General features: G+C 34.4%; 1 protein-coding gene across 2 annotated transcripts in view; it reads left to right on the top strand.

Annotated features, from left to right (window-relative positions):
• The window catches only part of PCDH11X (protocadherin 11 X-linked), a 765,380-nt gene that overhangs the window by 417,777 nt on the left and 334,237 nt on the right, over nt 1-13,366 (top strand). The window lies entirely within an intron of this gene.

Below are 13,366 nucleotides of genomic sequence, written 5' to 3'. Positions count from 1 at the left end.
CCTTCCCACCAACAGTGTATAAACATTCCCTTTTTACTCCATCTGTGCCAATATCTATTGTTTTTTTTTTTTTGAATTTTTAGTAAGAGACATTCTGACAGGGGTAACGTGGTATCTCATTGTGGTTTTAATTTACATTTCCCTGATGATTAGTGATGCTGAGTATTTTTTCATGTTTGTTGGCCATTTGTTTCTCTTGGTCTGAAAAATGTCTGTTCATGTCTTTTGCCCACTTTTTAATAGGGTTATTTGTTTTTTTCTTGCTGATTTGTTTGAGTTCCTCATAGATTCTGGTTATTAGGTCTCTGTCAGATGTATAGCTTGTGACTATTTTTTCCCATTCCATAGGTTATCTATTTACTTTGTTGATAATATCTTTTGCTGTATAGAAGTATTTTAGTTTAATTAAATCTCATTTATTTATTTCTCTCTTTGTTGTATTTTGGGGTCTTAGATATCAATTCTTTACCTAGACCAATGACAAGGATAGTTATTCTAAGATTTTCTTCTAATATTTTTATGGTTTCAGGTCTTACATTTAAGTCTTTAATCCATCTTGAGTTGATTTTTGTGTGAGACATAGAGATCCAGTTCATTCTTCTGCATATGGCTATCCAATTTTCTCAGCAGCATTTATTGAATAGGGCATCCTTTCTCCAGTGTATGTTTTTGTATGCTTTGTTCAAAAATCAGTTGGTTGTATGTATATGGTTTTATTCCTGGGTTCCTTATTCTGTTCCATTGATCTATGTGTCCAGTACCATGCTATTTTGGTTACTATAGCCTTTTATCATAATTTGAAGTTGGATAGTGTGATGTCTCCAGATTTGTTCTTTTTGATTAGGATTGCTTTGGCTATTTGAGTTTTTTTTTTTTAATTCCACATGAAATTTAGAATTCTAATTCTGAGAAAAATGATGTTTATATTTTCATGGGAATTACATTGCCTCTGCAAATCACTTAGGGCAGTGTGGGCATTTTAACAATATTGATTTCTTCCAATCCGTGAACATGGGATGATTTCCATTTGTTTTTGTCATCTATGGTTTCTTTCATCAGTGTTTTATACTTCTTCTTGTAGGGATCTTTTACCTTCTCGGTTAAGTATATTCCTAGGTATTTTCTTTTCTTTTCAGCTATTGTAAATGGTATTGAGGTCTCAGTTCTTTGACTCTCAGCTTACTGTTATTAGGGTATAGGAACGCTACTGATTTATGTACATTAATTTTGTAACCTGAGACTTTACTGAACTTATTTATCAATTCTAGGATTCTTTTGGAAGAGTCTTTAGGGTTTTCTAGATACAAGATTATATCCTCAGCAAGCAGGGAAAATTTTACCTCCTCTTTCCCAGTTTGGATACTCTTATTTCTTTCTCTTGCCTGACTCCTCTGGTTACAACTTCCAGTACTATGTTGAGGAGAACTGGTGATGCTAGACACCCTTGTCTTGTTCCAGTTCTTAGGGGAAATGCTTTCAACCTTTCCCCATTCAGTATGATGTTGGCCGTGGGTTTGTCATATATGGCTTTTATTATTTTGAAGTATATTCCTTCCATGCCTACTTTGTTGAGGGTTTTTATCATGAAGAGGTGCTGGACTTTATCAAATCCTTTTTCTGCATCTATTGAGATGCTCATGGGGTTTTTGTTTTTAATTTTGTTTATGTGGTAGATCACATTTATGGATTTGCCTATGTTGAACCATCCTTGCATCCGTGGGATGAAACTCACTTAGTCTTGGTTAATTATCTTTTTGATGTGCTGTTGGATTCTCTTTAATCAATTTTAAAAAGTTGAAATTATATAAAGTGTATTTTTCAATCACAATGAAATGAAACTAGAGATCAACAGTAAAAGGAAAATCCGAAATATACAGAAATTTTTTAAATAACCAATGGGTCAAAGAAGAAGTCCCAGGGGAAATTATAAAATATCTTGAGACAAATGAAAATAAAATAACATAGCAAAACATATAGCATGCATTGAAAGCAGTCTAAAAGGTTACTTTATATCTATAAACAATTACATTAAAAAGAAAAAGAATCTCAAATCAGCAACTTAACTTTATACCATAAATAAATAGAAAGAGAAGAACAAACTAAATCCAAAGTGAGCAGAAGAAAAGAAATAAGAGTTGGAACCCATTATATTAAGTGAAGTATCCCAAGAATGGAAAAACAAGCACCACATGTACTCACTAGCGAATTGGTTTCCCTGATCATCACCTAAGTGCACATTTGGGAATAACACCAATTGGGTATCGGACTGAGGTGGAGTGTGGGGAGAGGGGATGGGTGTATACCTACATGATGAGTGCATTGCGCACCATCTGGGGAATGGTCATGCTTGAATGTTCTGATTTGGGGGGGTGGGGGGAGGGGATGGGGGTATTACTACATGATGAGTGCAATGCACACTGTCTGGGGAATGGACATGCTTGAAGTTCTGACTCGGGGAGATGGGCGGGACATGGGCAATATATATAACCTGAACTTTTGTACCCCCATAATAAGCTGAAATAAAAAAAAAAGATTAGACCAGAAATAAATAAAATAGAAAATAGAAAAACAACAGAGAATGTCCATGAAAGTAAGAGTTGGTTCTTTGAAAAGACAAACAAAATTGACAAAATTTTGTCTAAATTTATTATGAAAAGAAAGAGAAGACTCTAAAAACGAATACCAAGAATGAAAGTTGAGAAACAACTGAATAAGACTATGATTACTAAAGAGATCAAATCAGTAATTAAAAAAACTCCCACCAAAGAAAAGCTCAGGACCAAATGCCTTTACTGGTGAAGTCTATCAAATATTTAAAGAAGAATTAATACTAATCCTCCTCAAACTCTTCCAAAAAAAATTGAAAAGAAGGAGATACTTACCAACTTATTGTTTGAGGACAGCATTACACTGACCCCAAAGTCAGACAAAGAGATTGCAATTAAAGAAAACTATAGAGCGATATCCTTGATGAATATTGGGGGAAAATTTTCAACAAATACTATTAAACTAAATTCAGCAGCATATTGAAGGGATTATGCACCATGAGCAATAGGGATTGATTCCCAGAATTGTACAGGTATTTCCACATATGGAAATCAAACAATGTAATACACCACATGAACAGAATGAAGAAACAAAAACAGAATAAGGGGAAAAAACTCATGATCATCTCAATGTAGAAAAAACACTTGCAAAATTCAAGGCTCCCTTTCATGATAAAAAATAATCAACAAACTAGAATAGAAGGAAACTCTCTCACCAGAATAAAGGTTACATATGAAAACACACAGCTAACACCAGGATGTGAAAGTCTATATGCTTTTCCTTTAAGACCAGGAACAAGACAAGGGTGGCTACTCTAACTGCTTCTATTTAATATTATAATGGAAGTACTATCCAGATCAATTAGAAAAGGAAGTGAAATAAAAGCATCTGGATTTGAAAAAAAGACATTAAACTGTCTCAATTTGTGCATAACATGATCTTTTTTGTAGAAGACCCTAAATATTCCACGAAAAAACTCTTAGACCTAAGAATGAGTTCATCAAAGTTGCAAGATATAAAATTAATGCAAAATTATTTATGTTTCTATACATTAAAAATGAACAGATGAAAAGAATTTGAGAAATCTAAAGCACTTAAAATAACATCTAAAAGGATAAAATACTGAGGAATGAACTTAACTAAGGAGATGAAAAATTTGTAGATGAAAAACTACACAATTTTGCTGAAAAATTAAAGAAGACAACAATAAATTGAAAGACATCCTATGTTCATGGATTGGAAGACTTAATATCATTAAGATGGCATTACTCCCCAAAGCTATCTACAGATTCTATGCAATCTGTATCAAAATCTCAATGGTGTTTTTTTGCAGAAATAGAACAATACATCCTAAGAGTGATATGGAATCTCAAAGGACCTCCAACAGCCAAAATAATCTTGAAAAAGAACAAAGTTGGTGATCTCACACTTTCTGATTTCAAAACTTACTACAAAGCTATAATGATCAAACTGTGTTGTACTGGTATAAAGATAGATATGTAGACCATGAAATAGAATATAGATACCAGTAAGAAATTGTCATAAATATGGTCAAATGATTTTCACCAAGGCTGCCAGGACCAGTCAATGGGGAAAGGACAATCTTTTCAAAAACAAATAGTGTTAGAAATACTGGATAGAATGAAGTTGGTCTCTTACCTTATACCATATACAAAAATCAACTCAAAATAATCAAAGATCTAACTATAAGAGGTAATACATAAAACTGTTAGAGTAAAACATAAGGAAAAGGCTTTATGACATTGGATTTGACAATGATTTTTTTGGAAATGAAACCGATAGCACAGGCAACAAATGTAAGAATACATTAAAATTAAAAACTTTTGTGCATTAAAGGACACTATCAAAAGAGTGAAAATACAACTCACAGAATGAGAGAAGATATTTACAAATTATATATCTAACAAGGAGTTGATATTCAGAATATTGAAAGAACCTCTACAACTCAACAACAATAAAACTAAACAATCTGATTAAGATTTTAGTGGGTAAAGAATTTGAATAAATATTTCTCTAAAAATGATATAGAAATTGCCAACAATCACCTGAAAAGATGCTAAATATCACTAATCATTAGAAAAATACAAATCAATATCATAATGAGAAAACACTTCATGCCCATTAGGAAAGCTATCATCAATAAAAGAAAAAAGAAAAGGAAATAACAAGTGTTGGTGAAAATGTGGAGAAATTGGAAGACTTGTCCATTGCTGGTGGGAATGTAAAATGGTGCAGTTGCTGTGAAACCTATACAGGAGTTCCTCATAAAATTAAACATATAATCAATATATGATCCAACAGTTCCACTTCTAGATATAAACTCTAAAGAAATGAAAGCAAGGACTCGAACAGGTATTTCTGATACTTGTGTACACATATTCATAGCAGCATTTTCATGATAGTCAAAAGGTGAAAGAAAACTAGGTGCCTATTGGTGGATGAATAAATAATACGTGGTATATAAGTTCAATGGAATATTGGTCAACTTAAAAAAATAAAGGAAATTCTGTAATATGCTACAAAATGGATGAATCTTGAGGACATTATGCTAAGTGAAGTAATTCACAAAAGTATAAATGCAGCATGATTATACTTTGTCTACCTTATGAGGTGCCTAAATTAGTCAAATTGATAGAATGTTGGTTGCTAGGAGCTGGAGGAAGGAAAGAATGTGGTGCTATTGTTTAATGGGTAGGGAGTTTTTGTTTGGGAATATGAAAAAAAATTCTGGAGATGGATGGTGTGGTGACAGTGGTACAACAATCTGCATGTACTTAGTGCTACTGAGCTGTGTACATAAAAATGGTTAAAATGGTAAATTTAATGTTATACATATTTTACCACAATAAAAATGGTTAAAATTGTATATTTTATATTATGCGTATTTTATCACAATAAAAGAAACAAATTCAGAACAAACTAAAACAAAACTTAAACCTGTAACTCCTACCATGTCAGAAAGTAAATGGAACTTTCCCTCTACCAAGGAAACAAAGGAAAGCACTTACTCACAGTGCATCTCTCACTCTCAGATAAATTTCCCCAAGCTAGTGAGAGCTGGGAAAAAATGCAGCCACCTGTATAGAGACAATTTTCTACTTAATACTGACCTAGATTTACTTTCTTCCACTTTCCAAATACTTCTTCCTTGATTGTACAGAATTACACTTTTAATATTGTGGTTCTTTTTAAGGAAAAGAAAATTATGGCTCAATTGACATCTATTCAAGCCTCTATTAATCCCTCAGTTTAACCACCATTCCTGTTTTCTTACTTGGAGTTCATGCCTTGTTTTTCATCACCCAGTTCACTCTGGTCCTTCTTTGTTGAGCCTTTTTGTTTCATGTGTGCTATTCTCTTCAACTTTCCTTTATGACCTGACTCTGTACAACTCTCTCTACCATTTACAATATTCTCTTAGGTTTTGATCTTCTTTTAAGGTTTAAATGCAGAGCAATAAAGAGGTTGGACTGAGAAAATTATGTTTAATTAAATTTGGGAATAGAACTTTTCAATGTTGTCAACATCACATTCTAAAATACCTTTTTCATTCAGAAACATGTATCTCTACTTGTTTTTCTTTGTGTTGATCTCATTTTTTTCTGATTAGTAATTCTTAAAAATTTATTCCATCAATTCTCTGGTATGAGTGAAAATCAAAAACATTGATGATAAATGTAATTTCAAGAATATATGAATCCTCTTCCCATGTAATACATTTACAAACTTTCAATAAGTGGTTAATGTAGGTTTTTTTTCTGTAAAATCTAGTATATTGTAAATTGTATTTGTAAGGCTTAGTTCACCTGAAACTCTGAATAAAATAATCTGAGCAGTTTTATGTGTAAAAGGGCATTAGATCAATGAATGACTCAAATAATGGATTTCTCAGGCTCTGAGTTTTCTGAGTAGCCCAAATGATTTAATGTATAGTGACCTTTACCTCACTAAACTTCCAGTTCATTTGATTTCTATTAGATGAAAAAATGGATGGAGAATAAACTTTGATATGTGAAACTTTTAAGAATGATAGAAATATGAAATGGGGATGTTAATAATTTCTCTCCTTCTGCTGGGTTTGGGATCGGTCTGTTCTTCCTTCTCCAGCTCTTTGAGTCTATTCATTAAATCAGAACTAAATGAAAAGGACAAAAATCAAACCATAAGGGAGATTAATAAAACCAAAAGTTGATTCTTTGAAAAAATAAACCAAATTGACATACCTCTGGCTAGACTAACCAAGAGCAGAAAAGAAAAAACTCCTATAACCTCCATCAGGAACATGAAAGGAGTAATCACGACTGATGCCACAGAGATACATGATATCGTCTATGAATTCTACAAAAATCTTTATGCACACAACTTAGAAAACCTGGAGGAAATGGACAAATTCTTAGAAACACACAGCCTTCCCAGGCTCAACCAGGAAGAAATAGAATTCCTGAATAGACCGATATCTAGATCTGAAATTGAAACAGCAATAAAAAACCTTCCCAAAAAGAAAAGCCCTGGACCAGATGGATTCACACTTGAATTCTACCATACCTACAAAGAAGAACTGGTGCACATCCTACATAAGCTATTCTCCAATATCGAGAAGGATGGGATTCTCCCCAACATTTTTTACCAAGCTAACATAATCCTGATACCAAAACCAGGAAAGGATTCAACTAAAACAGAGAACTATAGACCAATTTCTCTTATGACTATTGATGCAAAAATTCTCAATAAAATTCTAGGAAATCGAATCCAAGTGCTTACCAAAAAAATAATCCATCACGACCAAGTGGGCTTCATCCCAGAGATGCAGGGATGGTTTAACATATGCAAATCTATAAATGTAATTCACCACATAAATAGAAGCAAAAATAGAGATCACATGATCCTCTCAATAGATGCAGAAAAAGCATTTGACAACATTGAAAACCCTTTTATGATAAGAACACTTAACAAAATAGGCATAGAAGGGGCCTATCTAAAAATGATACAACCCATATACGACAAACCCACAGCCAACATCATACTGAATGGGTAAAAACTGAAAGCATTCCCACTTCGAACTGGAACCAGACAAGGCTGCCCACTGTCCCCATTACTTTTCAACATAGTATTGGAAGTCCTTGCAAGAGCTATCAGGCAAGAGAGCAGAATCAAGGGAGTCCAAATAGGGACAGAAGAGATCAAACTCTCACTCTTTGCTGATGATATGATGTTATATCTAGAAAACCCCAAGGTTTCAACCAAGAGACTCCTGGAATTGATCAATGAATTCAGAAAAGTCTCAGGATACAAAATCAATACACACAAATCAGAGGCATTCATATATGCCAATAACAGTCAAACGGAAAACCAAATTAAGGACTCAATACCCTTCAAAATAGCAACAAAGAAAATAAAATACCTAGGAATATATTTAACTAAGGACGTAAAAGACCTCTATAGGGAGAACTATGAAACACTGAGGAAGGAAATCGCAGAACATGTAAATAGGTGGAAAACCATACCATGCTCATGGATTGGTAGAATCAACATTGTTAAAATGTCTATACTGCCCAAAGTTATCTACAGATTCAATGCAATCCCTATTAAATTACCAACATCTTTTTCACAGACATAGAAAAAATAATTTTACACTTTGTATGGAACCAGAGAAGACCCCGTTTAGCAAAAGCAATCTTAAACAACAAAAACAAAATGGGATGTATTAATTTGCCAGACTTCAAACTATACTACAAGGCTGTGGTTCTTAAAACAGCCTGGTACTGGCACAAGTGCAGGGACACAGACTAGTGGAACACAACAGAAAATCCAAATATAAAACCATCCTCATATAGCCATCTAATCTTTGACAAAGCAAACAAAAACATACTCTGGGGAAAAGATTCCTTATTTAATAAATGGTGCTGGGAAAACTGGATAGCCACATGTAGAAGACTAAAACAGGACACACAGCTCTCACCCCTCACAAAAATCAAATCACGGTGGATAACAGACTTAAACCTTAGGTCAGAAACTATTAGAATTCTAGAAGAAAATGTAGGAAAGACTCTTACAGACATTGGCCTAGGCAAAGAATTTATGAACAAGACACCTAAGGCAATTACAGCAACAACAAAAATAAATAAATGGGACCTGATCAAATTAAAAAGCTTCTGCACAGCCAAAGAAACTGTCACGAGAGTAAACAGACAACCTACAGAATGCGAAAAAATTTTCGCATACTACACATCAGATAAAGGACTGATAACAAGAATCTATTTAGAACTCAGGAAAATCAGTAAGAAAAAAATCAAACAACCCTATCAAAAAGTGGGCAAACGACATGAATAGAAATTTTTCAAAAGAAGATATAAAAATGGCTAACAAACATATGAAAAAGTGTTCAACATCTCTAATCATCAGGGAAATGCAAATCAAAACCACAATGAGATATCACTTAGCTCCAGTGAGAATGGCCTTTATCAAAAAGTCCCCAAACTATACATGTTGGCGTGGGTGTGGAGAGATAGGTACACTCATACACTGCTGGTGGGACTGTAAACTAGTGCAGCCCCTGTGGAAAGCAATGTGGAGATACCTTAAACAGATTCAAGTAGACCTACCACTCGATCCAGCAATCCCATTATTGGGCATCTACCCAGAAGAACAAAAGTCATTCTATAAAAAAGACACCTGCACCCGAATGTTTATAGCGGCACAATTCACAATCGCAAAGATGTGGAAACAACCCAAATGCCCATCAATTCATGAATGGATTAGCAAAATGTGGTATATGTATACCATGGAGTATTACTCAGCTATTAGAAATAATGGCGATATGGCATCTCTTTGGATCTCCTGGAGAGAGCTGGAACCCATTCTATTAAGTGAAGTATCCCAAGAATGGAAAAATAAGCACCACATGTACTCACCAGCAAACTGGTTTCCCTGAGTGCACATTTGGGAATAACACCAATTGGGTATCGGACAGAGGTCGGGGCTGGGTGGAAGGGATGGGTGTATACCTACTTGTTGAGTGCGATGCGCACTGCCTGGGGAATGGACACGCTTGAAGTTCTGACTGGGGGGGATGGGGTGGAGGGAGGGGAGGGGTGCACACCTACATGATGAGGGTGATGTGCATTGTCTAGGGAATGGACACAACTGAAGCTCAGACTCGGGGGGATGGGGAGGCATGGGCAATGTATATAGCCTGATCTTTTGTACCCCCATAATGAGCTGAAAAACAAACAAAAAATATAAAATAAATAAATAAATAAATAAAATGGGGATGATACAAATATTTCAAAGTTTTATAAAGAAAGATATATGATAATGCATAAAACTCACATGATACAAAGTAGGTACTCAATTATGGTAGGCTCTTTTCTGCTTTCAAGTCAGTTTTATTTTTCACCTTCAATCCATTTCAAGGGAGAGTTAGCTTTCTAAAACGGAAGCGTTCTACATTAGTTAATCATCAGTGTTCTTTAAGTAGTGGCAAATATTTGCATTTAATGTCTCTCGTCTTTTTATAATTACTTTGTAATCTTACTTGATGTGCCATCAGCAGAAAAAAATATTGTTTGAATATTTAGTTCTTTCAATAAAAGAGGAAAAAAGCCAAAAGAAAACGCTAGTACTCAAATATATCAGATTGACATTGTTCAGTTAAAATAAGGAGCCAGCACATTTGGAAATTGAAAGTAAATTCTCAAGGAAAGCCATGCAATTAAATATTTTTTCACAGTAGTTCACAGGACTAATCTCCCATCACTACCAGTGTTTGCTTCATGCACTCTAGAAAGTAAGTAATTACAGCGTGTGTGGCACATTTTTGTCCCTAACATTCAGTTTTATACTTTTAACATGGGACATTCAAGTTTTTTAACTACCACGATTTTATTAAAAGAAAATAAAAAGATATTGTTCTTTTTCCTCTTATATATTACATATAGTATAGTTTGAAGTATGGTAAATTCATACCTCCCATTGTGTTCTTATTGCCTAGAATTGCTTTTGCTAAATGGGGTCTTCTCTGCTTCCATACAAAGCGTAAAATTATTTTTTCTGTATCTGTGAAAAATGAGATTGGTAATTTAATAGGGATCGCATTGAATCTGTAGATCACTTTGGGTAGTATAGACATTTTAAAAATGTTGATTCTTTCGATCCATGAGCATGGTATGGTTTTCCACCTGTTTATGTGCTCTGCAATTTCCTTCCTCAGTGTTTCATACTTTTCCCTATAGAGGTCTTTTACCTCCTTAGTTAAATACATTCCTAGGTACTTTATTTCCTTTGTTGCTATTTTGAAGGGTTTTGAGTCCTTAATTTGGTTCTCCATTTGACTGTTATTGACATATATGAATACCTCTGATTTGTGTGTATTGAATTTGTATCCTGAGACTTTACTGAATTCATTTATTAATTCCAGGAGTCTTCGTTGAATCCTTGGGGTTTTCTAGATATAATAGCATATCATCAGCAAAGAGTGAGAGTTTGATCTCTTCTGTCCCCATTTGGACACCCTTGATTCTGCTCTCTTGCCTGATTGATTGTGCTCGCAAGGACTTCCAGCACTATGTTAAATAGCAGTGGGGACAGTGGGCAGCCTTGTCGGGTTCCAGTTCTTAGTGGGAATGCTTTCAATTTTTCCCCATTCAGTATGATGTTGGCTGTGGGTTTGTCATATATGGCCTGTATCATTTTTAGATAGGCCCCATCTATGCCTATTTTGTTAAGTGTTCTTATCATAAAAGGGTTTTCAATGTTGTCAAATGCTTTTTCTGCATCTATTTAGAGGATCATATGGTCTTTGTTTTTGCTTCTATTTATGTGGTGAATTATATTTATAGATCTGCATATGTTAAACCATCCCTGCATCTCTGGGATGAAGCCCACTTGATTGTGATGGATTATTTTCTTGATAAGAACCTGGATTCGATTTGCTAGGATTTTATTGAGAATTTTTGCACCTATATTCATAAGGGATATTGGTCTGTAGTTTTTCATTTTTGTTTCATCCTTTCCTGGTTTTGGTATTAGAGTTATGTTGGCTTCATAAAATGTGTTGGGGAGGATAAGATGTAAGAAATATATGATTAGGAAGCAGCAGGATATTAACAACTTTTTTATAGAAGAGAATAGCTTTCTTTGCCTTTCTAGCATAGAGAAGAAAGAATTATTAGTAACTATTGAGAAAATAGAGTAAGAAAAAGGTCATCTTTGGATAATTAAGTATATGGATTGTGTAGAGTAAATAATCTGAGCTTTGTCAAGTAAACTGTTGGTTTTAAATTATTTAGCATAACCAAATTCAGCATAATTGCCATGCAAAAGAATGCCATGGTCAAACCTGTCCATGCACTGATTCTATTAGAAACCGTTATGAAACGGTTACTTGATAAACTAATTTTTCTATTCTATTTTCTCCCACAAAGCATAGTTGTTTATCTTTTTAAATGATATAGTGGAATAGTTATATTTTTTAGAGAAATTGCAGAGCAAAATAAGGAAAATTGAGAGACATCTAATATCACTGTCAAATAAGTTCAAAGAGGAGCTTTGTATGTAGTATGAAAAAAGTTTTATTTGCATAGGTGTTTCCTATTTAATGAAACAGATTTTTCTTGTGCAACATTTTTTTAAATTAAAGTTGTTGAAATTGAATCTTATTTTTATGCAAACTTATATGTTAAGGTTGGAGATTTGATCCCCTGGGAAAATTGTTTTGACTAATCTATTACTCAAGTTAATATCACTGACATACATTCTGTATTATTTTCAAAAAAGTTACTACATGAGAATAGTAAAAAGAGAGAAAGAGAGAGAGAGAGAGAGGGAGAAGTGCCTACCTCAAATAGTTTTTCATTTAAAAATGTCGTTTTCCACTGTTTGAACTTACTATTTTATTTTAGATGATTTTCCCTAATAACATGAGTTCTTTTTTTTATTAATATGTATCTGGATTTTTTTGTTTGTTTGTTTTTTTGAGACATAGTCTCACTCTGTTGCCCAGGCTTGAGTGCAGTGGCCTCATCATAGCTCACTGCAACCTTGAACTCCTGGGCTCAAGGGATGCTCCTGCCTCAGCCTCCCGAGTAGCTGGAACTGCAGGCATGCACCAACACCCCTGGCTAATTTTTCTATTTTTTGTAGAGACAGGATCTTCCTCTTGCTCAGGCTGGTCTTGAACTCCTGGCCTCAAGTGATCCTCCTGTCTTTGCTTTCCCAAGTGCTAGGATTACAGGGAGGTGTGAGCCATGTATCCTTGAATGAAAATAATTAACCAGTATACATCTAAGGCCTGAAATGACTAACTCTTGTTCAGGAATGGAGGCTTACTCTAGTGCGTTTTGGAGACATGTAGTTATTTAGTCAAATACCTAAAACTATTAATGATGAGCAAATTGCTTGATTTCCCTGATGCTATTATTCCCTACATAATGGTCTCTTTGTTAATGGCTGCATTGTTATGGCCTATGTTTTCCAGTAGTAGGAGTTTTTCATTAGTCCTAATTTAAGGGAAGAAAAACGGTCTCAGTGACAGCAGCAAAGTGGGGACAAATATGGCACCTCTGGAGTATGTGATTCCACAAAATTTGTATTTTTTTTTTCTGTAAGAAAGTAGCTAACATTTATTGAGTACCTGCTATGTGATAGGGACATTACAATATACTTTACATGAAGGTAGGCATTTTTTGCTCTGTTTGCAGGTAAAAAACAGAGCCTTAGAGAGGTTAAGTAACTTGGCCAGGGTCACACAGTTAATGGCTGTTAGAGAAGACAAACCTACATCTACCTGGCCAAAAGCCTG

Source organism: Eulemur rufifrons, chromosome 30 (genome assembly GCF_041146395.1).
Source record: "Eulemur rufifrons isolate Redbay chromosome 30, OSU_ERuf_1, whole genome shotgun sequence".
Classification (NCBI taxonomy): Eukaryota; Metazoa; Chordata; class Mammalia; order Primates; family Lemuridae; genus Eulemur; species Eulemur rufifrons.
The sequence above is the reverse complement of the archived record's forward strand: the minus strand, read 5'-3'. Positions and strand labels throughout refer to the sequence as shown.